Below are 13,000 nucleotides of genomic sequence, written 5' to 3' on the forward strand. Positions count from 1 at the left end.
ATGCAGCTTAAGCAATGTCAGTCAGTCCAAGAGACAAGCCTGGACTGGTTTGGCATTCATCTGCGGTGCAGTGTTGGTGACCAAACAAACAAGCCATCCTGCAGCACTTTAAAGACTAACAAAATGATTTCTGGAAAGAGGTGGGTCTGCCCCGCGAAAGCTCATGGCCTAGTCAGTTATTTGGTTGGCCTTCAAAGTGCTGCAGGACTGCTGGTTTGTTCTGTGAAGAGACAGACTCACAGGGCTACCTCTGTGTGACTATTGGTGATGAGAAACTGAAATCAATGTAATTGATGCACTTGCCTGCTAGTAGCTGATGGAGTAGGTGCCTCTGGAAGGAGCAATTACAGAACTGTACTCGTTAGAACTCATCTTCATTTAGGGACCGCCCCCTGGAGGAGGAACTGGGAGGAAGTTGGACAGAAGCTGAGGTTCAGTAGCACAGGTAGGGATTGGAAAACAGCCTGCTGCGTCCGTCTGTCTGTCCAAGCAAGGTTCTACCACGTTTCCCTCCCTGGCCAGTGTGGGGAAGGGAACATGACAGAACCTTGTCCAGGCAGACAGACGGACACAGCAGGTTGTTTTCCACCAGTCCACAAGCCCAGTTGCTCCCCTGCCCACTGTTAGCAGTAAAGTGTCACTAGGGACTGCAGAAGTCCTGCCACCCTGTGGCAGATGCAAACTCTCGGCAGAGTTCAGTGCTGCCAGGACAGTGCGGCATCGCACACCAATCGGGGGGAGGGCTGATGTTTGTTTCACTGCTCTCTGCTAGGGGAGGGTAAAGCCCAGCACACGGGATTGCACGTGTGCCTTGGGAGGAGAAGATCCCGGATTCCATCCCACATTTTCCCTCTATGCATTTGTCACTGCACTGCACAGATGTTCCCACTGAGCACCGGCCCTAGTACGTCTCGTGGCTGTGCCCTGGGCACTTGGTCATAGCACATGCTTGCCTTTAGCACCCCGGTTTGAGTCCTGCTGAAGATTCTCCTAGCCCACAGCTGGAACCTTTCAGCAGCTGTTTGGGGGCTCACTTGTTGAAATCACTTGTTGGCTCTCACTGTGGGCACTGACCCTCGACAACAAGAAAACCAGCACAGTAATCATGTTGATTGCTCCCTTTATGGCTGGAGAGGCTGAGGTCTTGTTGGGTGATGGAGATCAGGTTCCCCTTCTACTCTGCATTCCAGGTCAGGATGGCCAGAGAGCCAATGTGAAAAATCAGTGCGGGGTGGTAAGACAAAGCCCTGAATATAGAAGGTGGAGGGTTAGAACTTAGGGATTGCCCCAGTCAAATTGGCACATCCGGTCACCCTAAGCTTGAGGCACACTGACAGGTTCTATTAGTTTCTATTTTATTGACAGGTGTCCATTGTTTCTGGCCAGGCTGTGCCAGTTCTGTTCATGCAGACCTCTTGGGTGTCCAAAGATCTTAGCACGAGATCAAGCAAAAATGCCTCGTGCTGGATTTGAGAGGCACTCTCCCTGTGAGCCCAGAGTTCAGGGCTTTGGGATGTCATGTTCCATTCCCTTTAAATATCAGGCCAGGCTGCAGAAACAGCAGTGACATGTTTTAAAAAGTCTTTATTCGCAAGCCAACATCTCCCAGAACGGAGGGAGTGGAGGCGTTGTTTATTTGCACTTTCAGCTGGAAAGCAATCAGCTCACCCAGAAAAATGCAGCTCCTCTGGAGAATATCAGCTTGTAAGAGTTCTTTTTTCTTCTCCTTATTTATAAGCATTTAGTACTTAAAAGGACCCGGCCAAGGCATTTTTCATATTTTTTTAATCATTGTTTTCTCCTCGCTGTCTGTAATAACCCTTTTGAAGCTTTGAACTGAAAAACTGTTTCCTGTCTGGGACCTGTTTTGTGCCATCATGCACGCCAATTAAATCTGCAGAAGATACTGAATTGGGAGAGGTGACATGCCCCTGGGAGGACAGAGGAAATAACTGTGGAGGCACCGAGGGTTCGAACTATGGGTAGGAAAATAACAAAATGAAATTTAACCTGGAAGGGGAAGAATGTACGTCTGGGGAAACGTAAACCAAAGCAGAGGTAGTAGAGAGAGGGAAATGCTTGTAAAGCAATGATTCCCAGAGAGGAGAGTGGCAGATAGGAAATTAGCATTGTGTTTGCAGTGGGATGTAAAAGCTAAAAGAAAACGGGGGGAGGGACCCATGCTTCAGAACCAGGCAGATGTTTGCATGTGGAGAGGGCGTGTCTGTCTGCGTGAGGCATGAGAGAATTTTGCTGAGCTCTGTGTTACAAAGGAAGAGACCCTGCCTCCTAGCCCCAGACATGATGGAAGGCATGGGGGAGTGCTGCCACTAGCTGCGAGTATGACAGGACCTTAAGGCTACATGTAACCCTCAGACCTATTGGGTGTGGTTCACTGACCCAGGTAGTGGCACCTAGACCACTCACACAGAGAAAGATGAGTCTCCTCCGCAACCTTAGCTGAGAGCCAGCTGGCATTCAGCTCAGGCGGTGGGGATCAGGGCAGGAGCCTCCAAAGATCCCAGGTTTGAGCCCACCTGCGAGGGGTTGCATATGCACTGTCTCCCAAAGGGAAGGGTAAGCCAGGGCACCATGCACTGACACACCAGGAAGAGAGGAGTCAGATGGGGACAGAGCTCTGGATGTTACCGGCCACCGTACACAGGACAGGTTCCTGTGCCGGTTCTGGGCATGGGTGGCCCATTCCTCCTGTTCTGTCCCTTACAGGAGTACAACCCACTCCCCCTCCCAACCTCTGCACTGTGCGCACAAAATCAGAGAGACGAGTGCCCCTGTTGCGGCAGAACCTGGAATGTTGCCTGATTTCAGAAGCATATAGGAGAACTAGCAGCAGACACAACACACAGATTAAGGGATAAATCATATGAGGAGAGACTAAGGGAGGTAAATTTATATAGTTCAGAAAATACCCCGGGTGATGTGATCGCAATCTATAAACATCTTCAACATACCACTAGAAATGAAAGGTAGGGACTGTCTGTAATCGCTGAAGATGGTCGGACAAGAAGTAATGGCCTGAAGCCAAGGGAGGAAATAATGAGAAGTTCCTAAGAGCAGTTGTGGAGTTGTGGCAGTGGAGTAGACTCCCAGGGGAGATGGCTAACATGACTGATAATGTGTCATTCAGGACCAAAGCCTGGGAATGGAAGAATTATAGACAATCTCTGAAAAGAAGATTGTATCTGGAAGATGGACAGACATAGCTAAAAGAATGTGTTTCTGTGTCTTGATACAAAACATGTGATGCCCATGAGTGTTCACACGTTTGGGATTAATTTAGCATTAGTTTTCACAATTTCCCCAGAGGCAAAACATAAATTTTACCTTTTGTCAAAGAGACAAGGAGGCAAATTGAGAGTCCAGCGCACAGGAATTGATTGTGGTGGGTTTGGGGTTAGGCCTGGTGTAAATGAATGCCTCCTTTCTGTTCTTGCCAATGAAAGCAGCTTTTTGCTCTAGCAAAAAGAAGGGGTCGTTACGTGGTGTAAGATGCACACCTACTGCATCTTCTACTGCATCTGGCAAAGTGGGTCTTGGCCCGCAAAAGCTGATGGTCCCATAAATCTGTTAGTCTATAAGGTGCCACTAGACTTCACATTGTTTCTGCGCACCTACGTGTGGTTCACAGTCCCATGAAGGAATGAGTCTTCTCTACAGCCTTAGATGAGTGCCAGCTGGCTTTTAGTTCAAAGCGTAGCGGCCCCTGTGCATAGCTCCAAAGGCCCCAGGGGTCCAAGTCCGCTTGTGGGTGGTTACAGGAGGATAACGGTTTGGTTTTAATCTGAGTGAAAGAAACCCACCTCTCATCTCTGGTGAAAATGGCTGGAGAAAAGGTGGGAAGAAGACGGAAGGAGACACTAAACAAGGCTGCAAGAGATTGGATTTGGTGGCAGACTTTCTGTAGGAACATGAGCAAATTGACTTCATTGACCTGTGCTTCCGCCTGCACCTAATAAGTCGGGAAAATATTTGACTCCCTCACAGCAGTGATGTAAGAACATAGAACCTAAGAACAGCCATGCTAGGTCAGACTAATGGTCCATCCGTCCGGGATCCTGACTTCCAACAGTACCCGATGCCAGATGCTCCAGAGAAAATCAACAGAACAGGAGGTCATCAAGTGATCTATCCCCCATTGCCCATTCCAAGCTTCTGGGAAATAGTCTGTGAACATCATCCCTGTCCATCTGGCTAACTTCTATTAATGGAACTATCCTATAGGAATTTATCTGGCTTTATGTGGATCCTGTTACAGTCTTGGCCTTCACAACATCCTCTAGTGAGGAGTTCCATGGGTTGTCCCTGCAGTGTGTAAATAAATACTTCCTTTTTTTTATTTTAAACCTGCTGCCTATGAATTTCCTTTGGTGACCCCTAGTTCTTGTGTTATGGGATGGAATAAATGCCAATTCCTTATCTACTTTCTCCGCACCAGTCATGCTTATGTAGACCTCAGTCATATCCCTCGTAGTCATCTCTTTTCCTATCTGAAAATTCCCCATCTTATTAATCTCTCCTCATGTGGAAGCTGTTTCACACACCCCTAATCATTTTTCTTGCCCTTTTCTGAACCTCCTGCAATTCCAATATATCTTTCTTGAGATGAGGTGACCACATCTGCAGGCAATATTCAAGAAGCAGGCATGCCATGGATTTATAGAGAGGTGATATGATATTTTCTGTCTTATCTATCCCTTTCTTAATGATGCCAAAAATTCTGTTTGCTTTTTTGACTGCTGCTGCACATTGAGCAGATGCTTTCAGAGAACTATCCACAATGTTGCCCATTCTTGAGTGGTAACAGCTCATTTAGACCCAATTATTTTATATGTGTAGTTGGAATTATGTTTTCCATTGTGCATTACTTTATATTTGCCAGCATTGAATTTCATCTGGTTAAAAATCCATCAATGTTTGTGAGATGGTCTGGTGATGAGGGCCTGAAAAGAACCAGAATAGAACAGAAACATGGAAGGCAAAAGTACAGAATATTTCCAGTTTCCCAACATTGATATTGTGTGTGTGTGTCTGAGTCTGTGTGCGTGCTGCTGTGGTGAGGATTTGAGGGCTTTGAACAGCAGGACAAATGGGAGGGAGATAAGGACTTACATCACCAGAACACAGCAAGCTAGGTACATAAGAATGGCCATTCCTGGGTCAAACCAAAGGTCCATCTAGCCCAGCATCCCGTCTGCTGACAGCCAGTGCCAGGTGCCCCAGAGGGGGTGCACCGAAGACAAGGATCAAGCGACTTGTCTTATGCCATCCATCTCCAGACTCTGACAAACAGAGGCCAGGGACAGGACACCATTCCTACCCCCGGCTAATAACCTTTTATGGACCCAACCTCCATGAATTTATCTAGCTCTTCTTTGAACTCTCTTATAGTCCTATAGGTAGAAAGCTTTGGTAAATTAACATCAGAGAAGATGTCCCAGATATGCACCAGCCTCTCTTGGAGCAGTTTCTGGAGAAAGAAGAGCCCTAAGAAGACAGCTGCAGAGGGAGTCCCAGTAGATGTTGTTCTTTATGGACCATGATGAACCAGTAGTTATAGCAAGAGAGAGACAGCATTCAGCAGACAAGGGAAGAATTATTCTGACTGCTCTGCAGGGGACACTGTTAAGCAAGCAGAAGAGTTAAAAGGAATTGAGCAGTATTGATGACACAAGGAGCCCAAAATGAATGTGGGGCAGGAGATCAGAGATGGAACAACCTCAAGAAGTTTGGTGACTCACTTTTGTTCACATGTGCCATATAGCTCAGATGCTTAGCTGAAATGGCCTGGACTTGTGTGGTCTGCAGCCCCAAGACATGCTGTGCTTGTGAAAACTCCAAGGTCAAGGATGTCCCCAGAATAAGTTCTTGTGTAGCTGCAGGAGAACGTCCAGGAAATGGGTGATCGACATGACATGTGCGGACAGATATGGTGTAATGCTGGGAAGACCATGCCAACAAAGGCTGGCCTCAGCGGAATCCAAGAACATGTGCCAAGGAAGTACGTGTCTGGGGGCAGGAAAAGAATGTGAGTCTGCCTGAGCTGGGGTTTGGGTGGGGACTAAGGCCTCAGTCCCACAAGCTGATCCAGGTGAGCAGTCCACTGGAGACTGTTGCTGCTGGTTTCACATAAAAGGTCCTTGGCCACTGCAGTGATGGGCAGCAGTATCAAGCCAGTTGATCGAGAAGTAGATTGATCTCCCTGAGGCTCTGCCTGGGTAAGGGTCCCACACACAGATCTGTGGGGGGGTGGAGGAGGAATTTGGGCGAACAGGAAGGCCAGGCTGGGACAAGTGACATCTCTTTCTGGGACTCTGAACTGCAAGGTGATCTTTGAGCTGGGCAGCTCGGTGTGGACTTCTTTAGCTTTACTACTGCAACATCAGTATCCTGTAACTCAGGCTTGTTGCTCTCCCCCTTTTATTTATAGCAGGGCAAGTCTAAGGTGCATCTGTCTGCAAATGCTTTGTATCTCCTAGCTCTCTGTTTCTTTCCTGCCCCCCACGCAACCTGATTTGAAAGCTTGGGAAATGGATAATGCCACATGTAGAGGAACATCACTGCTTGGTAACCAAGGAAAAATTCCAGCTCTGGAGTGGCCAGGGACAAAAATAGGTGAAGGACTGAGACTTGGTCTAAACTAGGGAGTTAAGTTCATTTCAGATATGCAATTCTAGCTATGTTTCTAGAATTGACTTATCTGCAATCAGCTTGCCTGGCTGTCCATGCAGAGGGAGGTTGACATGAAAAACTGTCCCGTTGACCTCCCTTATTTCTCACGATATCAAATACAGGGTTTGACTGCTGACCCCAGATCATTCAATTTCACATAGCAATGAACTTCCGTGCCTGCTGGTAACTCCATCCTCATGAAACATTTTCATCTAACTTCATAATCAAACCTGGGACTTCTTGCACAATTAGGCATTCAGCCACTTCAGCTTCATAATTACATGGAGAGGAATTAATTAATCTAGGGATCTCATTGTGTGGCTTCCAGCTGTTCACCTATTACCTCCTTCCCCAGGTTGGAGGCCAGGTGGGGAGGAGTGTGTAACAGAGGAAAAGCAGGATGAGTGTGTAAGAGGACAGCAGGATAGAAGGAAGCTGTAGAGCAGATTAGCAGAAGAGCTCAGCTCCCATCTGGCATGAAAATAAGTGGTAAGCTTTCCAGAGCAGCTTAGCTTGTTGAGTGGGTTGCAAGGATCTGCCTCAGCTTTACCCACCAGAATGTGCATCACTGGATACGTGTCTTGCCACTTCCCCCACGCATCTCTGCCATTTCCCCTGCGCAAGACAGAAAATATCGTGTCCCATGGGACATGGACCAGAGACCACTGAAGAGCAGGTGCAGATGCTGCCCTGCACAGGGATATAGCTAGCGAGGAGGTGGAGTCTCGGGGAGGATGAGGTAACTCACTATTCTGAACGTGACACAGAGGCTAAAGAGGACAATGACTTTAGTGACCTCGGAAAGAGCAGGCAGAAAGTCCAGGAGAATGAAAAAGGAATCAAGGCAACAAGAATGGATGTGGTCTCCAGTAGCTTGGACAAGAATGGGAAGAGAGAGATGAGCAACACCTGGAGAAAGGGGAGGCAGGGACCCCTGAGTGGGACTCCTCTGAACACCTAGCTGGCCTCAAACAGATGTAGCTCAGGGGATAAGAAGCTGAGGTTATAGGTTCTAGTCCCAGTGCTGGCAGTGATTTGCTGTCTGATTTTTGGCAAGTCACTAGTCTTTTCCAGCTGCAGTTTCCCCATTTGCAGAGCCCCAAGGATAATGGTGACCTGTGTTAATTAATTAACTATTATCCAGCACATTGCAACATTGAGGAAGATGGTGAGCTCTCGCAAGGCAAAGTGCTGGAATCCTTCTTCCTTATCTAGCAAGGAGCTGATTTCATCCTCAAGAGATGAGGGACCTGGCTCATTAACACCCTACACACAGCCACAGAAATCAAAGCAAAGTCCCTTGATTAATTAGTGAAGTAGGGAGGGGGGAAGTTGATCAGAAAAACCCCTAACCCAGCAGGGCAGAGAAACTCAAGTGGCCAGTCAGCATCTGTTAGAGACATGAAGATAAATGAGGTAAGGGAACAAGTCAGTGCATACAAATAGGCTCACATCTGTAGTGCTAATATCTCTTGCAGAATGCTTGTGTCATCAGATAGTGTGTGAAACTCCCCAGGTCATCCACCCTGATTCACTTAACCTTCCCAGGTGGTCAGAGGATGCTCCTGCAGAAGTTCTGCCAAAACATCTTCTTCCCCAGCCAATAGAGGCCCCCACTGAAGTGAAGTCCCCGCGACCCCTTCTCTGCTGAGCGAGTGGCCAGTGAGGCTGATGTGATGCTCCAGGATCCAGCCATGTGAACTTTGTGAATTCCACCCGGATTGCATGAACTCTGTGCGTTCACGCTCTCATGGTTGTCATCTAACGTCACCTTGCATCAGACATCTTGTCTTCAGGGTTACGCCCCCGGATGTGTAGCCCTGGATGGGACAGACATTAGTAGTTGAAGGATATTGCCCCATTAAGACATTGGAGACTCCCTGGATGGATATTGATTGCTTAATACATGTTGAACCTCTCTAATCCAGAACTCTCTCAGCCAACAACTTCTGTAATCTGACATGATTTTAGTTAGCCTGGTGACCACTTACCGTAGATGTGGCCAAGTTTCCTGGGGAGGGTCCTGGAACCGAGCTCCTTCAGGGCTGTAGCTTTCAGAAATTCATCTCAGGAGCTGTGCTGGCGAGATACCCGGTGGCTCCCACTCGCTTCTACTGGAATTGTGGGCACAGCCACCGGCGGCTCCAGAGGGCTCTGCCTGAGACAGAACTTGAGGATTCAGGCCCTTGTGAGCATTCAGATGGTGCACTGCCATCTCTGGCCAGCACTCCACCCGTCACCCCATGGACTGAAATGCTAGGCTGCACTCAGGTGCTGGGTCCTAGAGGGTCTTGGCTTGGGCAGGCTTTAAGCGTTGGCTGTGGGTCCCCAGGTGCAGAGCCCTGGGGTGCTGCTCTTGGCAGTGGAGCCCGGCCCAGTTGCCAAGGCTCTCAAACAAGGGCTGGCTCCTCAGCAGCGGCACACTGCTCCAGTTTCTCCACATCTTTCTTGAAATGTGGGGCCCAGAACTGGACACAGTTCTCCAGCTGAAGCCTAATCAGCACAGGGTGCAAGAATTACTTCTCGTGTCTTGCTCACAATACACCTGTTAGTGCATCACAGAACCATGTTTGCCTTTTTTGTGACACTGTCACACGGTTGGCTCATACTCAGCTTGGGGTCCCCCATGACCCCTAGATCCCTTTCTGCAGTACTCCTGCCCAGGGAGTCGCTTCCCGTTCTGTATGTGTGAAACTCCCCAAGTGGAGCACTTAGCATTTCTCCTTCCTGAACTGCCTCCCTATTTACCTCAGACCGTTTCTCCAGATCATTTTGAATTCTGACCCTGTCCTCCAAAGCAGTTGCCGCCCCTCCCAGCTTGGTATCATCTGCAAATTTATTAAGCACACTCTTTATGCCGTTCTCTAAATCATTGATGAAGATATTGAACAGAACTATCCCCCAAGCCATTCCCTGTGGAACCCCACTTGTTATTCCCTTTCAGCATGACTGTGAACTATTAATAACCACTCTAATGGTTATTCAAGCAGTTACACACCCACCTGATAGTAGCCCCTTCAAGGTTGCATTTCCCTAATTTACTGATGACAAGGTCCTGCAATACTATATTAAATGCTTTACAAAAGTCTAGGTAGACCACATCCACTGCTTCCTCTTTATCCATAAGGTTTGTCATCCTATCAAATAAAGCTGTCAGGCTGGTTTGACGTGATTTGTTCTTGACAAGTCCATGCTCACTGTTACCTAGCATCTTATCTTCCAGATGTTTGCAGATAGATTCCTTAATTATGTGCTCCATCACTCTTCCTGGCACTGAAGGTAATATTGCTAGTAATTGTTACTGTTTATCGTTCAAATGGGACTCGGCTTCCTTCTCTATATACAAGGTCCCTTTCCCAACCATAGCTGAAGCAGGGCCTGTCACAATGCCATCTCCGGGCCCTGCCCACACGCACACAGATGGAACCCATCCGTGACCCCCTAGGGCCGTGCCAGTGCTCCTGGCTTTTGGTTAGGACTCTGGGAAAAGGCATCTTTTGTCCTCACCATGGACAGCTATTCTTGATCCTGCCTACGTGTCGGAAGGGATCCAACGTGGGTCTCCCTGAGATAATGAGAGTTGAGACTCACGGGGAGGATCTCATCACCTTTGGTTTCACTTTTTCGTGCTGGCTATTTCTTACTTTCCCTTCCGCTGACAAGCTGCTGGAGTTTCACCACCCTGGCAGGCTCCCCTGCCCCCTTCCCCCACTCACTTTCCCAACAGTCCCCCTCCCATACCCCCCACCAGTGGCAGATTGCCAGATGGTGCCCTATTAGGTCACACTCGCTCATTGTTTGGCAAACAGCAGCTTCGTTCAAGTGCTGAGTTGACAGCTTGTCCTCAAAGACAATTTGTAGGTTGCAGCGTTGCAAATGCCAGCTTGGCTTTCCAGTGGGGTGTTATTTCAACTGCCTTCAAGGGAAAATGCTCCCTTTGATTAAAAAAAGGCAGGGGAGCTAATGGGGGAGGGAGTAGTGTTTTTGATATTGAGTCGGACGGCATTGATTGGCAGGCAGTGCACAAACATCCCCCACCCCAGCCCCGCCAGTGCATTTTGCTTCTGACCTACATAACAGCCTTTGCTGTGCCAGCTCTGGCATGAAACCTCTTCCAGTGCCCCCAGTCCTGCTCTGCAACACAGAGGGAAGAACAATCAGTCTCACACATACAAAATGGGAAGCAAATCCCTAGGACGGAGTACTGCAGAAAGGGATCTGGGGGTCATAGTGGACCACAAACTCAATATGCATCAACAGTGTGACACTGTTGCAAAAAAAGCAAACATGATTCTGGGATTACATTAACAGGACTTAATAGGAATGTTGTTAAGTAAGACACAAGAAGTTATTTTTCCATGCTGCGCTGATTAGGCCTCAGTTGGAGTATTGTGTCCAGTTTTGGGCACCACATTTCAAGAAAGATGTGGAGAAATTGCAGAAGGCCCAGAGAAGAGCAACAAGAATGATTAAAGGTCTAGAGAACATGAGATAGGAGGGAAGACTGAAAGAACTGGGCTTGTTTAGTTTAGAAAAGAGAAGACTGAGAAGGGACATCATAGCTGTTTACAACTACCTAAAAGAGTGTTACAAGGGGAAGGGAGAAAAATTGTTCTACTTGGCCTGTGAGGATAGGCCAAGAAGCAATGGGCTTAAACTGCAGCAAGGGAGGTTTAGGTTGGACATTATGAAAAACTTCCTGTCAGGGTGGTTAAACCTTGGAATGAACTGCCTAGGTAGGCTGTGGAATCTCCCTCAATGGAGATATTAAAGAGCAGGTTAGGTAGACGTGGATTGGGGATGGTCTAGACAGTGCTTGGTCCTGCCATGAGAAAAGGGGACTGGACTCAATGATCTCTTGAGGTCCCTTCCAGTCCTAGTGTTCTATGGCTCTATCTATGTTCAACTCTTCCATGACTCTAGAAGAGAGCTTGACAGACTATGCTGGATGATGGTTTTCTGAGAGTGTGTTCTTGATTTGGACATGAAGTGGTTCTTGTCTTGCTCTGTTCCAAAGCTCCTCATCTGTGACCAAGTCTTGCTGTTTGATGTGAAGGATGTACCTCAGGCATCTGTTTATGAATGTCAGTAGCTTGTGATTTGAAGATTTTTTGGTACATCAGGTCTCGCATCCATACAAGAGCACAGTCTTCACATTTGTGTTGACAATCTGCAGTTTTGTCTGTGCAGATATTATTTGTGAACTCCATAGGGGGTGGAGAGTCTTGAATGCAGCTGTTGCTTTCCCTATCCTGGCACTGATATCCTTATCTGTTCCTCCGTCTCTGCCCGTAATACACCCCAAGCAGGTGAACTGCTCCACGTCTTCCAGGTCCTCCCCTCCCAGTGTGATGGTGCTGTTGCTGGTCTGGTTGATCCTTGTGGTCTTGGTCTTTCCCTTGTTCATGCTCAGTCCAGTCACTGAGGCAGTTTTGTCTACCGTTGCAACCTTTTCTTGCACGCTTTCATGTTGTTGTGAAAGAAGGGCGACATTGTCGGGAAAATCAATGTCCTCTAGCTGTTTGAGAAGTGTCCACTGAATGCCCTGCTGATGGCCATGTGTTGTCCTGCTCACGATCCAGTCCATTGTGATCAAGAACAGTAAAGATGCAACTAATTATTTAGCAGTAGACATTAAGGTTCAAAAAGTTAAAGCTTTATAGCTATTAAAACACAACTGTTAATCACACATGTCAACATGTTCAAAACAAACAGTCTCAAATAAAACTCCTCTAGATTCTCACACAGCACGTTTCGAGTTTGCCTAGCTGTACATTTGGATTATTATCGATGGAAATATTTCTCCATTTTTTGTGTGCGTGAGGCACAATGTATGTTCACCAGCATTTACTGAGAAGAGATCAAATCCTTCACACCTAAATACAGCCATACACATGGAAGTGGGGATGCAGGAGGCACTGCAATGCCACCAGCTCCACATGGTCCTGGCTACTGGTCCTGCAGGCTCTGCTGTTGGCCCCAAGGTCCCAGTGTCTCCACTGCAGGCCATGGGGCCCCATCCCTGGGCTCTGTACCCAGAGCTCTGCAGCCACTACCAGCTGTGGCACCAGCCTAGGAAAGTGAGGGACACAAACAGGGTAAGGCAGGGGCACAGCTCAGCACTGTCACCCTAAAAGTTATTCCTGTGCCACTGAATGCAACCAATCTCCTGGCCATTTGTGAGCATTCAGGCTTCCGTGGACATATATGTGTGTTAGCCCTGATAGCCTGACTCAGGAAATTAGAATCCCAGTTCCAACCCTGGTGTCATTCCACAGGCTCTTACCACAAAAAGTACAGCATATTCTCC

General features: G+C 47.8%; 1 protein-coding gene across 3 annotated transcripts in view; it reads left to right on the forward strand.

The window, feature by feature from the left end:
- Positions 1 to 13,000, forward strand: part of KIRREL3 (kirre like nephrin family adhesion molecule 3) — a 258,248-nt gene that overhangs the window by 181,417 nt on the left and 63,831 nt on the right. The window lies entirely within an intron of this gene.

This window comes from Carettochelys insculpta, chromosome 25 (genome assembly GCF_033958435.1).
Source record: "Carettochelys insculpta isolate YL-2023 chromosome 25, ASM3395843v1, whole genome shotgun sequence".
Classification (NCBI taxonomy): domain Eukaryota; kingdom Metazoa; phylum Chordata; order Testudines; family Carettochelyidae; genus Carettochelys; species Carettochelys insculpta.